Genomic DNA, 25,811 nt, shown 5'->3' with positions numbered 1-25,811 from the left:
CTGGAGGTGTTATCTCCGGGGGGGGGGGGCTCCCCCAGGCTCCACCCAGGAACCTGGCAACAGTTTCAGTTATCTGTCACCTTCCCTGCCAGGTGCAGGTGGCAAAGAGGAGGACACTGCTACCCCAGCTCTCTCTGTGTTTCCATGTGTTATCTCTCTCCTCTCTCTCTCTCTCTCTCTCTCTCTCTCTCTCTCTCTCTCTCTCTCTCTCTCTCTCCCTCTCCCTCTCCCTCTCCCTCTCCCTTTCCCTCTCCCTTTCCCTCTCACTCTCCCCCTCTCTCTCTCTCTCCCTCCCTCCCTCTCTCCTTCCCCCCTCTCCCCCTCCCTCCTCTTCCTCTTCCTCTTCCTCCTCCTCTGTCCCCACTTCCCTGTCCTCCTGACTCTGCTCCTGTCTGTCTGCCTCTATGCCTTCTCCAGGTCCTCATTCCTCTCTCTTCCCCCAGATAAACCCCCCTTACACTGGGTCTGCTATGTGCCATGATTTCTCAGGGGTCACCTTGGCATGGGCTCACCAGGTACTCCACCCCCACTGATGCACTTATTTCATATCAGAAGGGATCAAATACTTATCAGATGATATGTCCCTGTAAGATATAGGATTGACCCTGGAAATATGACTTAATGTTTAAGCTGATATGAGTAAACCACAGAGAGAGGGAGACACACACACACACACACACACACACACACAGAGAGAGAGAGAGAGAGAGAGAGAGAGAGAGAGAGAGAGGTCTGTTTTCTTTAAGCTGCATATTGAACTGTCTGCTGCCTTACTTTGAGAGACCAGGCTATTAAACACTTCTAAGGAAATGTTATCATAAGGCTCCGAGGAGACATTAGAATGGAGCTGTGCTTTAAAACTCCTCTGAAGCCCCTGGAGAGCAAGTATGAAGTCCAGCCACAGTGAAGAGAGTGAGAGGATCCGGATCCACATGCCAAGCTGCCTGCAAACTCACTTTTCCGTTGCTGTGGCTGCTCCAAGACAAGGTGTTCTCTCAGGAAGTTAAATGCTAGTTAAATACTAGGGTTGTGCATATAACCCTAGTACAGGAGCCTGAGGAAGCATTGCAACTTTAAGCCAGCCTGGGCTACATAGATTCTATTACAAAAATAAATCCGTACATCAATAAAATTTTAAAGTTACACCTTAAACTGCATTCATCTAAAATGCTAGACAATTATTAGCAATGGAAATCCTAACCCACTGTGTGTGTAAGTCTCTAAAATCCTGAATAGAAATCAATGTTTTGCTCATATAATGATGAAGCTGATCATACGCCCACCTCAGATAATGGCCTTTAGACTGATGGTGCTCTATGTGGTTTGAATATGCTTGGCCCAGGGAGTGGCACTATGGGGAAGTGTGGCCCTGTTGAAGGGATTGTGTTACTGTGGGGATGGGCTTTGAGAGAGCTTCCTCCTAGCTGCCTGGAAACCAGTCTTCTCCTGTTTGCCTTCAGAACCAGATATAGAACCTCTTCCAGGACCATGTCCACTTGGACACTGCCATGGTTTGCTTCACACCACAATGACAATGGACTGAACCTCAGAACCTGTAAGGCAGCCCCAATTAAATATTGTCCTTATAAGAGTTGCCTTGGTCATGGTATTTCTTCATAGCAATGAAAACCCTAACTAAGACACCCTATTAAAAACCATCTCAGAAACAGGCAGTTCTCCAAAGAGCTAAAGCTCTGCCCACTGAACACACAGTGAAAAAACAACCACATCTTCCCTACCATGAGACAACCTGAAAAATCAGAGATAAAATCTAAATTATTTGTACTTCAGTGTCTTCCAGGCTCTAAAACTAAAGGGTCTCATCAGCATGCACAGTGCCTGGAGAAAGGCAAACCAGCTTCATTCTGATCAAGAAAATCAAACACATTCAGACTTCTTTCTCAAACTGGAATTTGTCAGAACCAAACCCAGGACTGAATAAATCATAAGATGGTGTTTCCTGACATTTTATTACTGTGATATCAAGTCTTAGAGACATCCCCCAGCCATGACTTTTTACAGTATTTGAGCATCTCTGTCACTTCCATGAGATATCTTAGAGACTGTTTCTCAGTTCTCCCTCTAGAAGCCTTGCTCCAGTGCTGTGTGAAAGCAGCCGAGAGGTCAGAGGGCACAGCTGAGAAATGTTAGCTGGACACGATGGCACATGCCTGTAATTCTACCATTCAGGAAGCAGAGACAGGAGGATTGCTGTAATTGCTGCAGGTTCATCCCAGTTTACAAAGTATGTTCCAAAGATCCTGTCTTTAGGAAAAAAAAAAAAAAAAAAAAACATTGTTTTTCAGGGACTCAGCTCTTGGCCAGCATGGTCATGGGTGTGTTACTCAAAACAGACAACCCAGTGTCTGTCCACTAGTGATGAATAGACACAAAATTCCTCTCAGACAGGAAGGGAATTCCAACACCTGGGACAAATATGAATGAGAGTTACAGCTACTCTAATAAATGAAATAAGAGACAAATACCATCTGATCCTACATGAGATGCACAGAGCAGTCAGTTCACAGAGACAGGAAGTAGAAGTTTGTGTGTCTTGCAGGTGCTGGGAGAAGAGATGGGAGTTGTTTAATGGATATAGACTGTGCCTGTGTACTCTGTCACCATGCAGTAACTGGGCCCAGAATTATATGCACATATTTCAAGAGAAGCCTCAAAGCCACATTTTTAGATAAGACATTTGTTGTTGTTGTTGTTAAGTTGGCAATACATTTTTAATTATTTTAAATTAAACAAAATGTGTGCACAGGTCTCTGACTTAGACAGTAGGTTGACAACTGTTACCTCCCCTATTGATCCCAGGAAGAAAACTGAATCCTGATACATCAGCTGATGCCACCTTTTCCTTCATGAGAGGAGGCACGGGGATGGCGCATTCCAGCCATAACCTTACTCTGACGTGGAAAGGAGGCTTTGATGTGTGTGTTGTCCTATTTCTGTTTATATTAAACATGAGCCTCTAGAACTTTTTTTTTTTGCATACTTATTTTCTGGAGCACTGCTCTTTACCTACAGAGGTCAGACAGCAACTTGGGAGTCTGATTTCTCCCTCCACTTCATGGGTCCTAGGGATTTAACTAGGTCATCAGACCCAGCAGCAAGTTCCTTTACCACCGAGCCATCCTGTCCGTCTCCATGACAACTCTGTACTCAGTGTGTAAGAAGAGGCTGTTCATTCATTGGCTAGTATGATGGATTCTCACATAAGTCTCACTGTCCCACTGAAGAATGTAAAATAACAATTGCAAGCAGTATTATCTAAGGGAATAGAGAGCGTCTGAGAGCATTGTACACCAGCTCTTACAGATGAAGGGGTCTGAGAACTATAGAAAAAAAATCACATTTTCCTTCCTGTCTTATGAAGGTGAAGCTGGAAATAGAGCCGAGAAAATGGTAGCTTCTATGTAATAAAATGCCTTAGCATAAGCTCCTGTAAGTTATCTCCAAATGCTACCAAAACACACCTACTAGATAACGGAAACATTGTCTGCTCTTTAAAATAACCTGGTTTTAATGTTTATTGCACACCATATAGATGAAGCAGATATCTGAGAATAACTACACAACTTGAATTAATTATTGTCAGCTCAACGTAACAAGTTTATATATGCTCAGTATTCCCGTGAGAGTAGTGGGTTAGAAATAGGAGTCGTGTCAAGGTCCCACAACTAACTAACTACTAATTCCAGCCTGCTTTTACCCTCCCCCACTATTCCTTCTCCCCTGCACCCCGCCCCACCCCCACCCGCCCTGCCCAGTATGGTTTTCTAATAAACTATCTTAACTGGCTTTCTTTTCTATCCTAAAATTGAGCAACTCTTCATTCCACAAAGCAGAAGTTTCATCAACTCACATTTCAAATAGGGCAACAAGGAAAACAGACATGAAGGAACTCAAGCCCAGAAGACAGCATAGCCTTCCTTCCCTGTGGCTCCTAGGTTCGCTTTGGGAAGGAAACCAGCAGTGCTATGGCAACACTTGGAGGTGGGGCTTGATGTCAGATAAGGTTGACAGAGATGCCAGAGGCCCATCAGCTGTCTTCACCTTCAAGTTCTGTCCTCACTGCTCAGGAAACTCAGCTGGGGCTCAGTTAAGAGCTCTCTGCCCACAGGCACATGATAAACAAGAGGTCTGGGAACCCACGTTCACTTTCAGGAAATGACCCACCCTCCCACAGAGCCCTGCCACATGCACTCTTCCCCAATCATTTGAGAGCACCACGTGAACGCCTTGCACCTGACAGCTTCTGCCCAATCCCATCTGATGTTCGAGACGCAGTTTTTACGTTTATGAAAAGTTTAGAAACAAGATCAAGGGGGAGAAGAATGGGTGGGCCAGCTTTCTGTTTCCTGCTACACCTTACAATGCCCACGCCTCATAGGGGTCACTATGGGTCCAAGGCCAGGTCATTAGTTTTGTACATTAAGGAATTTGATCTTATCTGATTGCTCAGACGTGATGACACTCTGGGGGACAGGCTCACACCAACCCAAGGGTCAAGACACTGAGTGATAAAGCAGAAGGCCGGTTTGTGAGAGGACAATCTAGAAACATGATAGGTGGGTCAGGATATGGTACTTGGCTCTGAAGCCCGAAGGAAGCCAAACCAGGAAGAGGAGACTTCTCTGTAAATATGAACTCTGTGCTGCGATGTAGCTCTGCAACAGAGCACTCACCTAGCGTGCAGAAAGCCTTAGGTTTAATCTCCAGTGCAAAAAGAGGATTAGGAGTGAGGGTAAAGTGGGAGGGGGTCAAGGAGGAAGGGGAGACAAGGAGGAGAACTGTGCCCACCCCAGGCTCACACACATCCCTAGCATACAAATGCTACCTCCCTCTTCCCCAAATACACTCAATGCCCACTCTCTGCCTGTGGACAAAGTGAACAGCTAACACCGTAGAGAACTCACTAGGACGTGGCTTGCTCTGCTCCCTTGCATGAATAATCTCATTTAATCTCCCATCACTATGGGACAGGTACAGACGACCATACCTTTTAAGAAATGCAAGCCGAAAAGGTAAACAACTAGTCTCTCACACAGCTAGCAGACCAGGACTCTGGTCCAGGCACTGAGACCACTCACTCACTCTCTTTACCATCAGAGACTTTCCGCAGTGCCCAGGTTCCACTGGTGTCCCACCCATGGCCCTCCACTGAGGAGGCTTTAAAAATCCTTTGGCTCAAAGCGTCCCTATTATGTTCCTGTCTCCTTTGCTCCTCTAGCTCTGACTACACAAGAAACTGCCATTCCACTTATCCAATAATGAATTATGTTATAAAATAAGCCATGTCATTGGAAGGTTCCAGTATTTAAAGTCTCCATTTATAACTACTTTGTTTATGTAACATATCCTCTCCAGCCACATCCACAGGGGCAAAGACACAGATAAACTCTATCTCTTATCTTTGAAGAGTGTCTAGGTCAGGGTTTGGGGCTCAACTGCAACCCTGACGGCCCTCTGCCCTGCTGGTAGGGGAAAGGGGCTCTGCAGACAAACTTGGTCTCTGAGCACCAACTGCCTTCTCTGTTCTTTGGAGGATACCTTTATGTAGGCCCAGAGACATAGTTATCTGACATGGATGAAGTAGCCAGTAAAAAGGTAGGAAACTTCACTTTCTGATTCCCTGCCACCTTGAGAAGCAACCAAAATTGTCACTCACCAGAACCCAAGCAAATGGCACACCTGATCTTAGATTTCCAGCCTCCAGAGCTACTATAGATAAACCTCCTCCTTATGAAGTACCCAACATGAGATATTCGGTTGTAACAACGCAAGCTCTCTGCTGAGGTGGCTCAGTGACAGATACGCTAGAGGTTTCTGGGGCTTCCTGATATCACGAAACAAGAATCTACCACAGAATGAAGCCACTCAACGGAAGCACGGAGCCAAAGCTGTGACAAGATTTGGTCTCTGGTGGTTTTACTATTTGAGGCTTTTTGCCTTTGAGCCAGTTTTCACTTTACCTACATCCCCTTGATGCTAGGTTACTATATTCCATCTAAAGAAAAATGGGCCAGTAACAGATACGGATTCTTTTAATTTGAGATTTGATACGGATAACAGATATGTTCATTGATATGCGAATGTAGTTCGATTTAGAAATAATACTTTTCTGTTGTGAACTCCTTCCCATCACCCGCTGCCCAGGAGAAAGCACTGGGGAATAGACTCAGCAGTCAGTCCAAAGTCATTACTTGCTGGCCGCCTCCCAAAGCCTGCAAGGCCCTAGATGTGAGAACTGAAGTAGTGGGGGGGGGGGTTATTGGCATTTAGTCTAGGCTCCACCCCACAGTTACCTGGCAACAACCAGGTGTGCCTGACTCACAAAGGACCTGCTTGCCCCCTCCTTACTCTCTTCTCTTCTCCTCTTGCTCTTGCTCCCTTATCCTTCTTACCCTCTTCCCCCATTTTCCCCATTCCCCTCCCCCCTCTCTCTACAGGTGTTCATGGCTGGCTTCTACTCTTACTCTCTCTCTCTCTCTCTCTCTCTCTCTCTCTCTCTCTCTCTCTCTCCCCCTCCCTCCCTCCCTCCCTCCCTCTCTCTCTCTCTCCCTCCCTCCCTTCCTCCCCCTCCTCCCTCAACTCCCCTCCCCATGCCCTAAATAAACTCTAGTCTATACTATACCTCAGGGTACCTCAGGGGGAAGGAATGCCTCAGCATGGGCCAGTCATATGTGACACCATACCTCACCCCCACCAAACATATCCCTGGCTTCTCTTTCTTTTTATAAAACACAACAGGGGTGGCTTGCTTATGGGTGTGAGCAAGAGTTGCGCAGGGAGCTTAAAGTCTCAAGCTTCAGCTTTCTGGAGCATTTTGATCATTCAGGGACCACATGAAAGCTGAAGAAACAGATGGTAGAAGAGAAAGAGAAACTAACTGAGCAGAAACCACATGACCTCCAAAAAAAGAGAACAACTTCATTCTTAGCCTTCCAGTCTTTCTTGTTGAGCTGCGAGGCCCAGCTGCCCTTGGATTCAGTCATGGGTTCCTTCCTAGCAGAACAGTGGCTGGAGATCACGTCTCCACAGTGGCCTCCATGACGTGAGTCCTGACTTACTCATGCTGAGAGCACATACTCTGAGCCCTAACACCTTACAGTAGATGGGCCAGCGAGGTCCTGTTCCCAGACCTAGCAGCCTGAGTGTGATCCCCAAGACCAACAGGCAGAAGGAGACAATTGGTTCCCAAACATTACCCTCTGACCTCCACCTGCATGCTGTAACATGTGAGTCACTGGTTTCCCATAAGAACAAAATAATAAGAGTGGTAGTCATCTCTATTACAGTTAACCCCATTTTCTCCAAGTGGTTTGAGCAACATCTTAGCCCTTAGCTCTGAAAAGACCAAATCAAAACATTAATTTACAAGATGGTTAGCTTAAATCAGTGTGTGTGTGTGTGTGTGTGTGTGTGTGTGTGTGTGTGGTGTGTGTCTGTCTGACTGAATGGCTGGCTGGCTGGAGGTGTATCTGTGTGTCTGTCTGTCTGAATGGTTGGCTAGCTGGAGGGATATGTGTGTGTGTGTGTGTGTGTGTATGCACATGTATGTGTATGCATGTTTATGTATGTGTATGTGTGCATATGAAGAGCAGAAGTCATTGTTAGATGCCTTCCTATTGTTCCCACCACCCACCTTTAAAAACATTTTATGTGCATGGGTATTTGCCTGTATGCTTATCTGTGTACTGTGTGTGCCCCATGCCCGCAGAGGCAAGGGGATGTCTTGTTTTCATCTTCACTTCGTATCATGCCCAGATCCTCTTGCTCTAGTGTTCTCTGGGTACCAGTTACTGTACATGTCAGGTCCATAAACCAGCTTCCAAGACCTCTGCAACTGGTGTAAGCTAAGCCTCCTCTCCATTGCATCTGGGCTCTGGTCAGTTCCCTGCTGCCTGCTCTCGGAGGTGGGGGGTGGGGGGCTGGGCATCACCCTCCAGAAGCGCACACGTGCTTGAGAAAGAGGGTTTCCAGGAGTCATCTTGTCTTCCCACTTGAGGAGAGCAGATCAGCTGGATCCAAAACCCTTCTCTCATTACCCACACCACTGTCCCGTGATCACTTCCTGTTTCAAGGAACCCATCTCTTCTGAGGTTGGAAAGTAACCCAGCTACAGGCTGGGGGCTTTGCCATGTAACTGGTGTGTGTCATTCTGTTAAAGCTACATAAGACCGCAAATGCAGTCCCTCTCCAGGTAACTACTGTTTAATCATTCTATGCTGTTCATCTATGCTTTCTGGCTTAGAAAAATATACCGATGTTACTAAAGGAGGATGGTGCAGATAATTTGCAAGGAACTTTATTTTTTTTAATCTATTTCCATGGGGAGGAAGCTTTTTCAAAGAAGTGATCTTCAGATCTGTTTCCTAAAATGCACTAAAAGTAAGAAGCAAGTGCGTGGGCTTGTCAGTCAGTGACAAGTCAGTCAGTGATGCAGCACACACCTGTCAGGTGCAAAGCCCTGGGTTCCATCAAGAACAAGGGCAGCCGGGGAGGAATGGAGGAGGGGGGCGATCCTGAAAGGAGAATCTTGGATTTGCTTGTTTGTTTGTTTGTTTGCTGTTTGCTGAGGCAGGATCTCTTGTAGCCTGATCCCCCCCACACACACCCGCCCCAAGTACTGATTCTGAATTCTTTAATTAAAGGCAGTAGTAATAAGGAAATAAATATATATCCTCAAGGCCTTTCCTCCTCTCTTCCCTGAGAAAATCAGGAAGTGAATGAATGATTTAGTACAATTGCTAGTCTAAAAACTAAAGAAATTTTCGTAGAACTTCAGAGACGCTGGAGACAAAAAGGACTGGGCATGGTCCCCAGTGAGAGCACTGGGCATGGTCTGCAGTGAGTGCACTGGGCATGGTTCACAGTGAACAAACTGGGCATGGTCCACAGTTATGCACAGAGACAATCCATGCAGCTTTCCATTCAGAACCAGCCACTTGACATATGAGCTGTTCCTCTGTTTCTTCACAACCTGAATTATTACCCAACAATGTATATGGTGTACGGCGCCCCACGGGGGCTTTCTAACTTGAGAGCTCCTCAAGGGTTAGCCACATTCCTGCATAAGCCCCATAGTCTACCCACAGTTCAGACAAGTTCAGACACAGTATCCCAAGTGCCTCTGACCCTGCTCAGCCTCACCAGTGCCAAGACACCGGTTGTGGTCAAGGCTTGCCCTCCTTCCTCTCACCCCACCCGTGCTGACCCACATGTCGAAAGAGGATGACGTTGAGGCTGAGAAGTGTGGTTAGAAACAAAGGCCTAGACATCTGAAGTTGATCACCAAGGCCACCTCAGTTTATAAATTGCGCATCATCCAGCATCCCATGCTGATCTATGGATAGCACACGGCACTCAGAGACTCACAAGACTTGCGAGATGAAAAGCACCTCTCTGCTTTGGCTAAGGGTGTGATGAGTGCAACACAAAATAAAAATATCCCTCAGTGAAGGTCTGAAGTCACAAAAAGGAACCAAAACCACATGAAAGTAAAATTTTGAGGAAAAGAAAAGCGCATTTCCCACAGCCTCTGGTTGGCACCCTGGACTACGCAGGCGCAATGGTGGCATGCAGATGAACAATAATAAAACTCTGGTGGGAAGAAAGCCTGATCTCCAGAGAAATTCCCTGCATTTTCCACATAGTGGTCAAAAGTATCCCACTGAAGCCACAAAACTGAATGTGTTGCTGAGAAATAGGAATCAGAAGAGCACCCGAGATAATGTAAACGGTATGGGACAACGCGCTAAGTTACAGAATGCAAACAGCCACGGGTAGGGGCGGAGGGCGAACCTGAGGGGACCCCTGAGGTCTGCTCAGCCTTCTCAGCTGAAGATGAGGTTGTCTTTGTGTCCCTTCCAACCAGCAAGAGAGTGGTGGTGTCTGAGAAGTCACCCGGGTGACATTGGGAACTGTGGATCATGCAGGTCCTCAGCATCTCAAGGCAGAGACAGGGGCTGGAGACCAAGTTATTCTCAGTGTGGCCACAGAATCTCCAGTCACTACAGAACTGTCCTTCCTTCCCCAAGAGGTTTCCAGTTTAAGAAAGTGCTCAAGAAAGTATGTTAAAGAAGGAAAGTGAGCAATCTTGATCTTCATTTCCTCCTCGCTCTACATAAAAATGAATTACAGTCAAATTAAAGAATGATTTTTTTTTTGCAGTTAAGAATATTTTATAATCAACAGACAAAATATTGCTGAATATTGATCCAACTCTGACAGGGTAGAGCAGGCTGTGCTTCAGGAAGAAATTGCAGGGGAAGGTTTGTTTCCATAATGCCAGACTGGCAAAAGCACAGCGAAAGTATTCGCAGCAAATGTGCCAAGGAAGGCACACGTGGCTGAAGAGCTTCTGCCCGCAGTCTAGATCTAAAGTGAAGACAGCGGAGCAGGTCACAGATTAACGTCTTAACAATGCATCTGGCTTTGAGAGCCAAACCTCTAGGCATCTTGGAAGAAAAGTATTTATTGTGGCTACATGTTATATATGTGATAAAATACCATGGCTAAGAGTAAACGGGGGAAGAAAGGTTTACTTCATCTTATGGCTGAAAGTCTACCATTGAGGAAAGTCAAGGCAGAAACTAAAGTGGAGATACTGGAGGAATGCAGTTAGCTGGCTCAGTCCCCGTGATTTTCTCAGCCTGCTTCTTATGTATGAATAGCATCGCCTACAGTGGTCTGGGCCCTCCTACATCACCTAGCAATTAAGAAGATGCCTCACAGACATGGCCACAGGCCAACGTGATCCAAGCAATTCTTCAATTGATGTCCTCTCTTCTCAAGTGACTCTAGGTTCCGGTCAGGTTGACAACTGAAACTATGGTTCTGTCACCCTTCCTTCATGGATTCCAAAGTTTGCAGGTACTCAAGTGTCATATGGTCTTGGCACATGACACAGGCACTATGTCCCTTCATTTAAGCCATCTCAAAACTAGTCATAGCAGTGCCCCGTGAGTGCTAATAGATAAACGGTATTGTTTAAGTGATAATGGTAGCAAAGAAGCCTGAATATGTTCAGTGGTGATAAAATTCTGATTTTTAAAATCATTCTACTAATCTATTTATTTAGTATTTCTATCCATGTTTGTTTGAGCACATAGAGAAAAGAAAAAAAGCTCCCACCTGGCCTAACACTGCCTCCTTTAAGACCCAGGAGCAGAGATGAACCCAGACAAGCCGGATCTTGCACATCCACACCCGGAGTTGTGTCTCTTTATTGCAAGCACACTCTGCTTCTTTCACTTGAAAAGAAGTCATTTTAACTGGCATGAAAGACATCCAAGACAAAGAACCTGTAACTGAAAGTCAGGGAAAGGAGAAAAGCCACAGGTATGCACCAATAAAAATACGTTCAGCCTTATTCATAATCAAAGAGATGCACAGGGGAAGACAGTGCCTGTGGCTCCAAAGTCATCAGACGTATTCTAGCAATGGTATTCCAGACTGGCCAGTACAACACCCAGCATGCATTGCTCCAAAAAGTCATCAGACATATTCTAGTGATGGTATTCCAGACTGCTCAGTACAATACCCAGCATACATTGCTCCAACCCACAAAGAAAGCAAGTTGCAAAACTGTGTGAAGAATCTTCATAATGCTCAAACCTTCAACCTAGAAATGTATACCAAGAAAGGTTTCTATATAAAAATCATAATGACCAGAATACTTCTGAAAAATTTAACCAAATGACCAAAAATAAAATCACTAAGCAGGAATTCCTACTTTATGGATATTGTACGTGCAGGAAAGCATTGTCTGCAAAGATTATAGAATAAAATGAAAATTCTTGGCACAGATAATGAAAAAATAATGTTGTCTCCATTTAAACATGACCATGCAACTAAGAAATGTTACCAAATAAAACAATTTAGAAAAACACTCCAGGTTGCCTCTTAATATATGGATTATGGGTGACTTTTTCTTCTTACGAATTTTCTGCATTATGAAAATATAATGCATTATATTCATAATTTTGGAGAAAGTAGAACAAAGAGGAGCAGCTTCTGGGCTGGGGATACAGTCCATGAATGTCTTCCTGTGCCTTTCCTGTGCATGTGTGCTGGCTTCAGGGGGCAGCACAGATTTGATTCTCACTGTCCGAGTTTTGGTCCGGTGTGGAAACGGTCATCACATCTTCCATAGGACAAAGCAGTGGGAACTCAGTGTCCATCGTTTCCTCCCCACGCTCCAGTTCCAAAGTCACGTGACAAATGCCCATCGAACAGCTCATGTTCTGGGCTGGGTATGTGGTGTATGTGGGCGGAGGGTATGGGTTCCTCCCTCTTCTTTCCTCACGTGCAGTAAGATAAACTCTACAGCAATGCCACAGCCATCTGTCCTCCAGCACCAGAATAAAGTGAGAACCAAAGCCACCTGGCCCAGACACATTAAAGCCTCCCTCTGTGCTCACACTCACCCTAATGTACGCAGCTAAGACCTCACCTGCAGAACTCACACCCTGTCCCTAGTACTGAACAAGGTTCGTTCTCCTTTAAATGCATGCAGTGGTCAAGTAGACTTCCAAAAATATCTTCCACAACACTGTGGCTACACTATAGACATCCTATACATTGACTCATACAAGTCTTTACATGCAGATAATAACAGAGAGTACCCCAAATGTTAACTCTGGGTGCCTTCAAACATCAGACGCATGCATGAGAGCCTCGCAGTTATGTTCCTTAAAGCACAGATGTGAGATGGGGATTTCTCATTTCAATACTGCTAGAAACAACACCCATGAATACTGACCCTCAGAAGAACGTCTCCAGAACATGTGTTAGAACGGGAGCGTTTGGTAAGGAGGACAGCAAGCTCCAGAAGCATCCCTTTACTCCAGGTACCTAGAATAATTTACGTACAATTATTTCCCAAAAGGTAGGATCACCTCTGGTCTTACAGAGAAGCAGCATGCAGCCTGTATGAGACATCCTGCCTGCAGCCTGTATAAGACATCCTGCCTGTGTCTGCACAGGGAAACCCAGTTCCCTCTCTCAGCCTTCCGGACAGCTCCGTGGGCCAGGGACTGTCATTACTACTGTAACAGCTGTCACCTGGCAATCAAGCTCCATGGGGTCCGCAAGGCTACCACATGCAGAACTAAGTGGGAGGTCTGGCTAGCCTGGCTCCAGAGGGGTTATGTTCACCCCACGGCAGACCGCAGAAAGCCTCCCCATTTGCTATCTCTTATACAAAACAAACAAACAAAAAACCAACCACAAACAACAAAAAACAAAAAAAAAGACCTTTGTTTAAGATTGCTCTGACCAAGCTGTGAAAAGACACCAAGTGTCCACAAACTGAGAGACAGGCATAAATCCACAGGGAGCCAGTCTGAATGCAAGAACTGGTTCACTCTGTCAAGTAAACTGAAGTGAGCCTCAGATTAGAATGACAGGAAGGGAGCTATACATGGTCTTTGGATCATGAAAACTGAAAAAAAATAAATAGAACAATTAAATGGTTTGGCACAGAAAAGAGAGAGGTATAGAAGGACCTAAAAATATTTCCCAACACATTTCCACTTTAATAATAGCAGATTAGCATACATTCTCTTGTAAATGCCACCCAGGCAACCAAAAATATGAAGGTATTTGAAGAAGTGCATGTGTGTGTGTGTGTGTGTGTGTATGTGTGTGTGAATTTGCCATCTCTTGAACAAAAATGATCACTACTATAAAATATATTAATTAGAACATTATATAAAGAGTAGGCATAGAGGGGACGTCACTAATGAATAATAAGTATACAGTTGTAAGGCAATTAAGGTGTCTATCTAGGAGGCAGAACACATTACTGCTTCAACTTCGGACCAACTTTGGACCAGTCTGTTAAGAAAGATATTCTTTAAACTATTTGGGGGCCAGCAAGATGGCTTAACTGTTAAGGGCACTTGCTGCTAAGCCTCGAGGCCAGAGTTCAGTCCCCAGAACTCACAGGGTAGAAGGAGGGCACTGATAGGTGTCTGCTGCCCCCGATACCTGGTTTGTGGTATCCTTGTGGGGCACACATTCACATAGTCACACACTAAATAAATAAATGTTTACAAAACCTCTAACGACAGAGACCATGGGTTTGAAGATGAGCAGGGGGTAACTTAGGAGACTTTGGGCAGAGGGAAGAAAAGGAGGGCATGATGTAATTATGTTATAATCTCAAACAATTTTTTAAAACTTAAAAAGTTTTAATTAAATGAAAAACTAAATTAAATGGGCTGGCAATGTGACTTAGAGGGTTAAAGTAGTTGCAATCTAAGCCTGATAGACCCAGTTCAAGTCCTCAAAATGACATAAAAAGGGAAGAAAAAGCTCTCCTCTGACCTCCTCAGCCGTGTCCTGGCACCCGAGCATACCTTCCCACACACACAAACACACACACATACACCAATAATAAGTACAATACTTTTAAAAAATTAACTTTTTTCTGTTTTTCAAAGTTCATGTTTTCATTTCATAAACCAAAGTGTAGTAGGTTGGCAAAATATAAAAACATTTTTAGAGCCAGGCGTGGTGGCACATGCCTTTAATCCTGGCACTCAGGAGGCAGAGGCAGGCGGATTTCTGAGTTCGAGGCCAGCCTGGTCTACAAAGTGAGTTCCAGGACAGTCAGAGCTACACAGAGAAACCCTGTCTCAAAAAAAACAAAAACAAAAACAAAACATTTTTAGAAAATTCTCTTCTGTCCTGGTTAACTAGGGTGGCTCTGCACAGCCGCCATCTGCCTTGAACGGTCACTCTACACTCCTTTTCCCTCACAAGCAGGTTCTGCTGTGAATGCTAGATCACATGATCACACACACACACACACACACACACACACACACACACCTGCCACCTGGCCCCTGAAGCCCTTCTTGACCATTTATAACCTGTTAGCAAGGAGTTGCAAAGTTAGATGAGCAAAGCAGCCACTGGGGACACAGGGCCCACCCCCTCATTCTCTGTCTGCCCTCCTGCCACCAAGAAGGGAGCAGCTTCCTACCGCCACTGCGCTCCCCCAGGCTAAGCAATGAAAATAGACTGAAATTTCCAAAACTACGAGTCCCAAGAAACTAACCTTATTTTTAAACAGATTGTTGTAGCTATTTTATTACAGTAACTAAAGCTAACTAATACAGCCTGCCTGTCCGGTCCTGCTCCTGAAGCTCGTCTGGAAAACTCATCAAAATTATTGGCTTCGCTTTCTGCTCTGCATTAGCACAAGGTGTGGTCATCCGAGCTGCTGAGTCCATTAGGATCTCAGCCAGACTTCAAGGATGTTCTTTGGTCCTGCTGAGAAATGGGGTTTAGGTAAATAGTGAAACCCAGGGTAAGGATCTAGGGTGGCATTAGCATGCCTGCACCTGTAGGCCTAGAGGAAGTGGCTACGGGAACTCTGTAGCTGCTGTACGAAGAAGGCAGCTGGCAGAAACTGGTGTACCTTGGCATACAGACACAGGCAGCCTCCAACATGCCGACCGGCAAAGGAACGAGAGAATTGTGCCCTGCCTCCCCTCACACACCTGTCTCCTGCTGGACCCAGTGTTGATCAGAGGACAGACACTAGTACTGATACCACTGACCGAGGCTACGTCTAGGACACAGGGCCGGGGGGGGGGGGGGGGTGGGGCGGGGCGGGAGCCAGCCAAGGTGATATGGAAGAGACAACTGGAGTTACCCAGCCCATACACTGCCCGGTTCCCTACCAAGGAGCTGTGCTCTAAACAGGCAAAGTAAGCTGCCCTGGTCATTCTCTGGGAAATAAGTTATCAAAAGCAGGATGCTATCATCAGTAGCATTTGTGTAGGGCCAGGCCAGCTTCATGGTGTACAGGACCCCATACTAAGAAGGGTACCGACTCAGCCTCACAACCTTACAACCTTCCCGTCACCAACTTGAACTTCTCTCTCTCTCTCTCTCTCTCTCTCTCTCTCTCTCTCTCTCTCTCTCACACACACACACACACACACACACACACACACACACACACACACATACACATACACACACACATTCTCTGTCACACACAATGACTCTTGTCTTTTATTTCTTTCAAACCCTACAGTTTATGTAGCTGACCTCCTGTTGTATGGCAAACGTTTTCCTTCAGTTGGTGAGCTGGTGAAACTTAATTCTCTAAGTAACTTTGATCAAAGCAATGAAGATTCAGCTGGTGTGGCAGGATACAACAGAGCAGTAGCTCACCTTTTATTTTTTGTTTCTCTTTCTTTTCCTTACTCTAGTTCAAAGTCAAACAGCAAAGTGGTTGGAAAACCAAACACAGCCAGCCCCTCCTCTTCCCCAGAGAAACAGAACTCAAATACAACTGCTTCTCAGTGACTGGGTTCAGGTTCTTCTCCTGGGCAGGTGTTCGGTGCGTGAAACAAAACTCAGTAATTCATGCACTAGCATGGGTGTTCCTGCTACAGCCCCCTTGATAGGCTCCTGTCATCAAATTAGTAAGGCAGTCAAAAGTAGATGACAGAGCTGCACTGAACCGTACCTTGTACCCTTGGTACGTGTATCTAGGAACCTGGCCCAAGGGTGGGAGTGCTGACACATGGTAAGGCTGGCTGAGGACCGAGCTGCACCTGTATAGAACATTTCTGAACAATGTTCTCTAAAGGGAGAGAAACTTGAGTCTGGCCTGCTTCTGTGTTCCTTCCTTAAAATGTCTCCAACATCCTCAGCCTTCCCTCGGACTTTCTCATGGCGTTTCTGAAAGCACTTGGGCAAGCCCTCAGCAGGAAGTGTCTACAGCCTCTCCCCTTCATTCCCTCCAAGGCCATCCAGCAAAGCCAAGTGCAGAAGACTCCCTGTGAAGGTCAGGTCGGGCTAATGTCAGCCCCCAAACCCCCACTCGGTTTCGAAACAATGATGTATTCTAGATTCTGGAGGGAGATAAAATCTAAATCTGACACAGAATAGAGAATCAAGAAAGGCATGTGCACCCCTAAGCCTGGTGGTAGAATGAACGGTGCCCCCAAACTATGCCCCAGAACCAGAGAGCATTAACTTTTCTTTAGAAAAAAAAAGGGGGAGGCTCTTTGCAGATACAAGTAAGGATACTGAAAAAGACCAGTGTGGGTGCTGAAGGTGGGCCTGCACCCCATGGAAAGTATCCTCAGAATCGACCACAGAGGAGAGGAAGACAGACTTTGGAGCCCAAAACACCCACAGCCAGCAGAAACTAAAAGAGGCAAGCCACCAGGCATGGTGACACACACCCGGAGTCCCAGAGGCTCAGAAGGCTAAGGAACGTCTGAGCCCACAAGTTCAAGAGCAGCCTTGGCAACATAGGACTGCCCCATCTCTAAATTAATTAATTAATTAATTAATTAATTAATTAACTAATTATAGTTGAAAGAATTATTTCTCTTTGATCATCTAGAAAAAGTGGGGCTCAGCAACACCTCCACCTCTGGACATAGAGCCTGCACAGCTGTGAGCGAATCGATGTCTACTGTGTCAAGGTGCCTAGTCTGTGACAGTCTATTCCATGGACACAGGAAGCAAGGCCTGAGCCCTGTGTGTCACTCATGACATCAACTTAGCAGGCAGTAGGGAGGGAAGCTCTGAGTCTTCTAAAAGCAGCCTTTTCCACATGCACAGAGGGCTTCAGTCCAGTCCCACAACGGGACCAACCTCTTTCCCCACTTCAGATGGCATGCACTTGGTGGCACTAATATCTGGTTCTCATGGAGCTTTCTTGGGCTACAGAACCCCTCAAGCCATGCCTGAGTACTCAAGGGACCGGGTCCACCAGAACCAGACTAAACATCAGATCACCTGGGTCTAGAGACGGTCTGCTACTGTAGAGCCAGTTAGAAGAACAAGAAATGTCCCTACTATTTCCACTGTCTGCCCAGACTCTCAGCCCAGTTCTACCGATTGTTCCCTGATCCCTGACCATTGGTAAGTCCCTCCATCTCTGGGTGCCCTGGTTCCCTTCACCCTTTACATGGGGTGGACCACGGGGCTCCAAAATGCCATGTTGTCTGCTCTGCCACCCTCCAGCCTTTCTTCTGTGTCCTTCAAGCAGTGCACTGACTACAAGCAGTGCACTGGCTACAGCCCACTTAGCCTATGGTCAGGACAGTTTCGCCACTTGGGAGGCGCCAGGAGGTGAGAACAAGAGTGGCTAGGTACTTCCTGGACTACATAACTGCCTGCCAGGACAAAGCTGGAAAGCATAGTTCTGTGGGCAGCACTCTGCAGCCAACCTGACTCCCAAAGTACTTCGAGAAACTGATGTCACACTCCTCTGGCATAACACCACAAACACACACACACAAACACACACACACACACCTCATACACATACACACCTCATACATAACACACACACCATATATACCACACACATAACACCATACACATATACCATATATACACACTACACACACATAACACCACACACACATATACCATACACACACACAAAGCACACACTACACACACAGCACACAAACACCACACACACACACCCCATATGTACCACACACCACACCCACACACCACATGCATACAACACACAGAGACACACGTAGACACAGACATAGCCAATTCACCATCCCAACAGCTATATAAACAGCCCATTAACATAAGCTTGCTTCGTTTCTGCCACCCTTCATGGGACAAACGGCAGACTTTGCCAGACTAGATTGAATCCACACTTAGAACTCCAGGAGGTATTTACCATGAACAACTGCTCAACCTACCTGAGGAAAATGCCTCAGATCCATGTCTACTTCTGCTCCCAAATTTAATACCACACAGGACAAAGATGACGATGTTTCAGTCCTGTGGGTGTGAGAGAAACCCCTCACACCTCTGCAGCCTTTTCTCTCCTCCCTCTCCCTGTCAGGATCCTTCTGCTGGTGCCGTTGTCAGAGGTGACAGCTGTCCAGTGGCTCCCCACATCTCTAGAATCAGCAACAAACTCTGCCCTCCCTCACCAGCAGATTCCTACCGGCCTTCAAGGCTCCAACCCTTCACACCTACAAGGAGAGCTGTTATCCACAAAAGGGAGAAACGGAAAGCCAGTGGTACAGAAACCTGAACCCTGTGCCCTGCTGTGGGTGTGAGACATGGAGGCGTGCTGGAAAACAATCTGGTAGTTGCAAGAGATTGAATATAGAGTGTCAAGCCATCCAGCAGTGTCAGCTCTGAGTGCTCAGCCTAAGTATCAAAGGAGAAACATGAACATACACTTACATGCCTGTGTCAGTAGTGTGTTATGCACAAGAGCAACAGATGGGAACCGCCGCCATGCCCGGCAACAGACAAATGGAGAGCCAGTCTGCCGTATGCAGTCAATGGAATATACTCAGTCTTAATTAGGAAAGACATCCCAGTATCTATCACAACATGGAGAACCTAAGGGCATTCAGTTAAGTGGAATAAACCAGTCACAAAAAGGTGAATATTAGGCACCACACCAATCACATGCTCTGACTCACGGGGCAGAAAGGAGGAAGGTGGCTGTCAGGGGGCTGAGGAGAGAGAAGAATGGGGAACTACTGTTAATGAGCCCAGAGCTTCAGTTCAGAAAGAGAAAAAACAGGCTGTAGAGAGGGGTGGCCAGAGACACAGTAACACAGATGTTCTCAGTGACACAAAATAGTCCACTTAAAGTGATTAAAATGGCAAACTTTATACCATTTATATATTGTCACACTTTTAATGTATTTAAGGAATTCGTATTCCTCATTTAGTAACAAGCCATGTTCCTGGGACTACTTCAGCAAATCTTAAATAAAAGCTCTTTGTTCCCACCAAATGAGCTCAGCTCTTACGCTATGCCATTACTGCCGTTATGGCCCAAGCTCTTGTTGATCTGTTCCATGCATTAATTAAAAGGAAGAAGCCATGGTTGCAATAGGAAGGGTCTCCCATAGACTCATAGGTCTGCACTTGGTGGGGCAATTTTGGGAGAATCTTTAAACTTTCTCAGGTGGACCTAGCTAGAGGGAGTGGGGTAGGTCAGTGGGGGCATATTGTGCCCCCCGCTCCCCCCCCCCCCCACTGCTTCTTATCCCAGTCTCTATTTTCTAGCCATCATGAGGTGAACAGTCTGTGCCAGCCACTCCAGTTCCCAAAGTTTGTTCCCACAGCACTAAGCTACAGAGAACCTTCAGAAACTAAGCAAAATATGCACTTCCTCTTTTAGAGTTACCCACAGTAGGTATTTGGTAACAGCCACAAAACGACTAACACAGGAACTCAAGCCAGTTCGGCTGCATCCTAAGAAGCCAGCACAGTGTAGAGCAGGTCCAAACTGCTCTGAATCATCCTTTGAATGTGTGGATTTGAGAAGTCCCCACCCCCGCCACACACACACACACACACACACACACACACAGAGAGAGAGAGAGAGAGAGAGAGAGAGAGAGAGAGAGAGAGAGAGAGAGAGAGAAGAGAGAGAGAGAGAGAGAGAGAGAGAGAGAGAGAGAGAGAGAGAGAGAGAGAGAGAGAAGCCTGTGTCTTCCTTTTCCCTCTTTTCTCCAACCCGGAGATACTTTTAACTTCTCAAAGTTATGGAGTTGTCTTTTTGGAAACAGAGAGAATCGAGCCCTAGTAATCCCCCCTTTAAACATTCTGTTCACGAGTAATACATGTGTATATCTAAGTGCGTACATTGTGATTCTTCAGTCCCAAATTCCACTTATTACAAGCCATGTGACCTTAAGTTTTTTAATTCTCCGAAGCCTGGTCCTCTCATCTGGAATGTAGATGTGCCATCAGAAGTCTACAGAACATCTGTTTCACAACCCACAATTTAAGGGCCTGTCTCCTGGTGACATCAGGTTTCTGCAAGAGAAGTAGCCTTGCTCCTCAGCCTGTGCCTCAGGAGTTAAAAGGATCTAAGATGCAACAATGAGCTGGAGCGAGCCACTGTGAGCAATGCTGAGATAGAGGTTCCCTCTTCCTGCCTGATGTACAAAACCCAGACCATGTATAGGTTAGTGCCCCCCAGATAGCCTACAGTAAGAAGGAGTCCAAAATGCTACCAACTCCAAGAGGGCAAACTAAGATGAGCAAGAGGGCAGGTCCTGCTAACGATGCTTGAGTTACAACTCCAGTTCCAAGGAGGTCTGACTCATGTGTGTTACATATACACATGCAGGCAAACATCCACACAAATAAAATAAAATAGAAAAATAGTCTGCGTTGGGGAGTTCCTAACACAACAGACTTGAGCTCTACTTGAAATAAGGTTTTCTGGGGCTGGAGAGGTGACTCAAGGGTTAAGAACCCCTGTTGCTCCTGCAGAGGACCCAGGTTTGATTCCCACGATCCCATGTTATAGCTCCAGTTCCAGGAAATCCAATGCCTTCTTTGACCTGTTCATGCACCAGCACATACATACATGCAGGCAAAACATTCATACACACAAGATAAAGTCAATTCGTCTAAAGAAAAAAATTAATGTTTCCTAGAGGGAAAAAGTTACTACAAATATTACACTCTAGGCAAAGCACACAGAGCTCACAGAAAATGTGTTGTCTGTGTGGTTGTTTATCATCACAGTGGAAAGTTCCTGCTTTCTTTTATGGGTCCCTTCTGTCCCTGAATTCTGCCTTCACTGTCCTCCAGTGAGAGTCTCTAGGATAGGAAGAATGAGGACAAAAGCTGTCACCACCTCCAAATCCCATACCCTGACAGACATCACTAATTGACCACAGCCTCCTCTCCTGCTGAGCCTGGCCCCAGCTTTCTAAGCAGCCACTACCAATCAATCAGAGATGACATGTAAAATGAAACCCACTTGTGTGGCTCCAGCCTAGGGGCTGGCCAGGTTTTTCTAAAAAGAAGGAAGTCTGTATTGCACATTCTTATTTCTGTTTTGTTTCATTCATAGTCCTTTAAAACAGGGAAAAGCTGGTTCTTCCCTCAAACCTGCTTGCTAAGCCTTGAAGCCAGCCCGAAGGCCTGCGGAGAACAAGGTACCATCTTAGCTTACTGCAGGCTCCTTGGGGCAGCTGCAGAGTGTTCAGAAATGGAAGCTCTGAGACATATCCTAAGCACTCAGCAAATTGCCTGAAACGTGACATCGAGGACTTACTCTCATCAGACCCTCGGAAACCCACACCAGAAGGAAGTGCTACTCCAAGGAAGGGCTAGAGAGTCAGGCTACCCTGACCTTTCTTATCCCCTGAACTTGATAGGTTTTCTTCCACCCTGTAGCCAAGCTTGAGGAAAAGCTAAGGGAAGAGGAGTTAGGATTTTCTCCACTGCTCATCTGCCTCTCACAACTGGAAGAGTGCATCTGAGCTTGGACCAGTAGCTCTTATCTATGAACCCAGAGTGTACTCTATGGGAGCAGGGGGATTGTGAGTCTGCAGCTTAGCCTCAGATAAAGAGCATTGCTGGGGCTGGGGCTGCTTAAGATCCTGCCTCAAAAATATTGGGAGAAAAAGGACACGTGTGGAAAATAAGGTGGAATGCCCTGCTTGCGACTCCCCAGCACTCTCTGATGCTTTTCCTATAATGAATTAAGGACAAAGACTTGCTTGGTCCTCCTCCTTATACTCTCTGTATTCAATTCTGGCTTGAGAGAAAGGGACTGGATTTTGCTTAACTTATTCATTCAGTGAATACCTGGCTAAACCCCAAATCTCTTTTCCCAGTCCTAGCAGGGAGGAAGATTGATCCACAGGTCACTATGCAGGGTGATTCTGTGCCTGTGTACCTATGCCTAGGATGCTACAGCAGCGTGAAAAGGGACAGCCACCTGGAAGGGCAGTATCCAGCGCCTGCTGATTGCAGTGGGTAGCATCTGGATAGGAAATAGATACAAGAGTTGACAGGAAGGAGGGGGCTGACAGGTGCTCCGGCTAATGGGGGCGGGGTGCTGCCGGAGAAAGGCTTGGTGAGATTAGGATGACACCGTTGCATGTGTTCTTGAAGTCTGGGTTTTATCTGGAAAGCTTCTGACAAGCCTTTGAAGGAAGTCAGCCAGAGGGACTAGCTTAGATTTTTGTTTTCAGAATGACTGTCCACAGGATGTAGAATGAACTGGAACAAGAAGGTTTTGATTGGGAGCAGTAAGCCAGCTGGAATGTAACCGCAGCAATTCAGGCAAGAAGGAAATCAATCAACAACCACGAAAATAGGAAAGGGTCACATTCACTTGGTTCTACCTATACCCAGCTTGATGGATCTGAGGGCCACATCCAATTTGTGCAGCATCCCTGAGGTAGCTTTGATACCTACCAGCAGCATCCTTCTCGCTCCAGGAACCACAGGAGAGGCGAAGGCGGCCAGCTCATAAGAGCTGTTCTGATCTGAGCCAGAACTCAAGTATAACATCTGGCTGCAGAACCTTGCCGGGAATGTCCACAGCGGTGTTGGCTTGGGTATCTGGATATTGAGTTACAGCTTCTCCACCCCACCCCACTACACTACACTCCGCGTCTGTGTGTCCCCCTCCCCCCTCACCTTTCTCTCCACCACATATGCCCCTCCTTTGCAGTCCCTGGCATCATTGCCTTGGGCATGAAACTCAAGCATCTCCCAGTTGGAGTAAAAACCTTCACAAGCCTTGCCAATTCGGCCTGACCAAACTCTGCCAGCAACCCAGCTCCCGGTTAACACAGTGCCCTATGACTGTTCTTTTCAATTAGTCAGAATCAGGAAAACTTTGAGCAAAGGCTTGTGTGGTTTCCTTCTCAGAGAGCTGAATTTGGCACCCCGGCTTCTGTATTTCATACCAGTCCACTGAAGAATTGAACCTGCATCTTCAGTTGGGGGGCTGTCCTTTAGGAACACAGGCAGACTAGCCTGCAGCCTGGGACAGACCAGCAGGAAGAGCAAATGAAGTCTTCCTCCATCCTCCCCACCTCCTCAATCCGCCCCCTTCTGGGCACGAAAGTTACAGAAAGCATTTGCAGCGAGAAACTTGTGTATTGTTTCCTGCGGACAGGGAGACCTCCTGCCCCTCCCGGGCTGATACAACCCACTTTGCACATCCTGCTTCTCCGAAGCTAAAAATAAATCCGGTATGCACTGAAAACTCTCCACGTCTCCCTAGCACACACTTCCCCCGCCCCGCGAGGTTCCAGACACGAGAATCTTTCTCTTTAAAACGCAGCGGATTTCTGCCGCAGGTACCAGCAGCGCCTTCGGCGACCCTTAACCCCCTCCCCAGCCACCCACCTCCCCCACGGGCTTCCTGCAGCTTTTCACTGCGGACTCTGCAGGCCCGGGCCGGTACCGACGCCCCTGACCCGGGGAGAGCATGCTCCAGACATTCCCCGACCGCCAGGCTCGCCGACGCCCCCTTTCGAGCTAGCGCGCCTCGCCGGATCCCTAGCAAAGTTGCTGTCTCCTCTCTAGCCACCAGCCTGGGGCATATCGGTTTAAAGCTTGTTGGTCCCTGCAAGGCGCCGGCGTGGGGTTGTGGGGGAAGGCAGGGAAATTGACAAGGTGGGTGGCACTGGGGAGGAGCTGCAAGGACCGGGTTCTGGGGGGGCCCGCGATCCCCGCCATCCTGGGCTCGCGCCTCACCGAGAGCTCCTCTCCCCCTGCCGCCGCTCCCGGCTCGGGTCCCGCTGCTAACCCGCCCAGCTGCAGCTCCCGCTCCCTGCTAGAGGAGGGAAGGCGCTGCGACTCACCGCCAGGGCCGCTCCCAGCGTCTGTGTCGCCGCGGGCGAGGTGGCTGGCGGCGCCTTTCCTCCTCCCGCCTCCCCGTGGACAGCTCGCCGCAGCCGCGCCCCCCTCCCCAGCCTCGCTCGCTGACCGCTCCCCACCGTGGCCGTGGCCTCTCCGTGGGATGTGGCTCGGCTGCTTCTGTCGGGGTGAGGGGACCAGCCGAAGCTGGGATGCACAGGTGCAGGGGCAGCCCCGCCTTGCACTGCTGCAGCCGCTGGCCTCAGCTGGGTTCCCTCGGATCCTAGCCCACCGCAAGCTTCAGCCAAGCAGTGCCCAGTGGGTGTTATCTGTGTGCTCTTAACGTCAGATTCAACTTAGAATTATTTCCCATGCTTTCATTGCGAGACCTGGCGTTCCTGTCACCTCTCAGTTATTCAAGGGATCCTTCGAGAGCCTTTTTAAAAGCACCCCCCATCCCGCCCCCCCCCCCAAAAAAAAAAACCCTCTCTTGCACCAATAGGTCTACGTTGAGGTGGGAAGCCTCCTCTTTTTTACTGGCCTATTCTCTTCTCAGAGCTTTCTGTCAAGGGATGGCTTAGCAAGGACTCACTCAGGAAAGATGGACAGCAAAGGGGCGTGTTTCTTACACTATTCCTCCCTGCAGAACGTCACCAAACTCTGTCCCTGGTGAAGATCGTGAGAAGCAAAGGTCTTGTCAATGCAATCATCCAGTGTTTATCAGGTGTCTTCTTGCTGTGTTGGCCACTCATGACCTCGGAAAAGCCACTTTAACTTTTTTTGTTCGTCAACCCAGGTGACGTTTCATCAATTAAAAAAACAAAAACCTTCTTACTTAAGAATAACAAAGCAGTAAAGAAACGGTGCCTGGGTCACGCGTGTTAGCAAGATTCTTGGCCATGCGTGTTGGCAAGATTCCTTCATAATATGATCAGAGAAATGGCATTACCAGCCAGGGAGATAACTCCAGCAAAGTACTCGCCAGACAAGCATGGCCACCTCAGATCCATCACCAGAACCTATGTAAAACAGCCTGGTGTGATGGTATGGGTTTGTTAACACCAGAGCTGGGAGGTAGAGGCAGGCACCTTCCTGGGGCTCCCTGACTAGCTAACCCCACCAGGCAAATGAGAGACCCTGTCTCAAAACAGGCAGGTGGACAGTGACTGATGAATGATACTCAGGGGTGACCTCTA

The 25,811-nt window shown here is 47.1% G+C and overlaps 1 protein-coding gene across 4 annotated transcripts in view; it reads right to left on the bottom strand.

The window, feature by feature from the left end:
• The window catches only part of Ncald (neurocalcin delta), a 432,610-nt gene extending 407,701 nt beyond the window's left edge, over positions 1–24,909 (bottom strand). For 2 of the 4 annotated variants that reach the window (XM_021183094.3, XM_085831922.1), the window contains exon 1: positions 24,756–24,909. The gene's annotated coding sequence lies outside the window, so the exon portion shown is untranslated. Of the gene's footprint in view, positions 1–24,620; positions 24,686–24,755 lie in introns of those variants that run through there. The other 2 variants (XM_029469811.2, XM_085831921.1) reach the window with 1 other exon arrangement.
• Between the last annotated feature and the right edge of the window lie 902 nt (positions 24,910–25,811).

Source organism: Mus caroli, unplaced genomic scaffold (genome assembly GCF_978045245.1).
Source record: "Mus caroli unplaced genomic scaffold, Mus_caroli_1 scaffold_16, whole genome shotgun sequence".
Lineage (NCBI taxonomy): Eukaryota > Metazoa > Chordata > Mammalia > Rodentia > Muridae > Mus > Mus caroli.
This window is presented reverse-complemented; position numbering and strand designations above follow the sequence as displayed.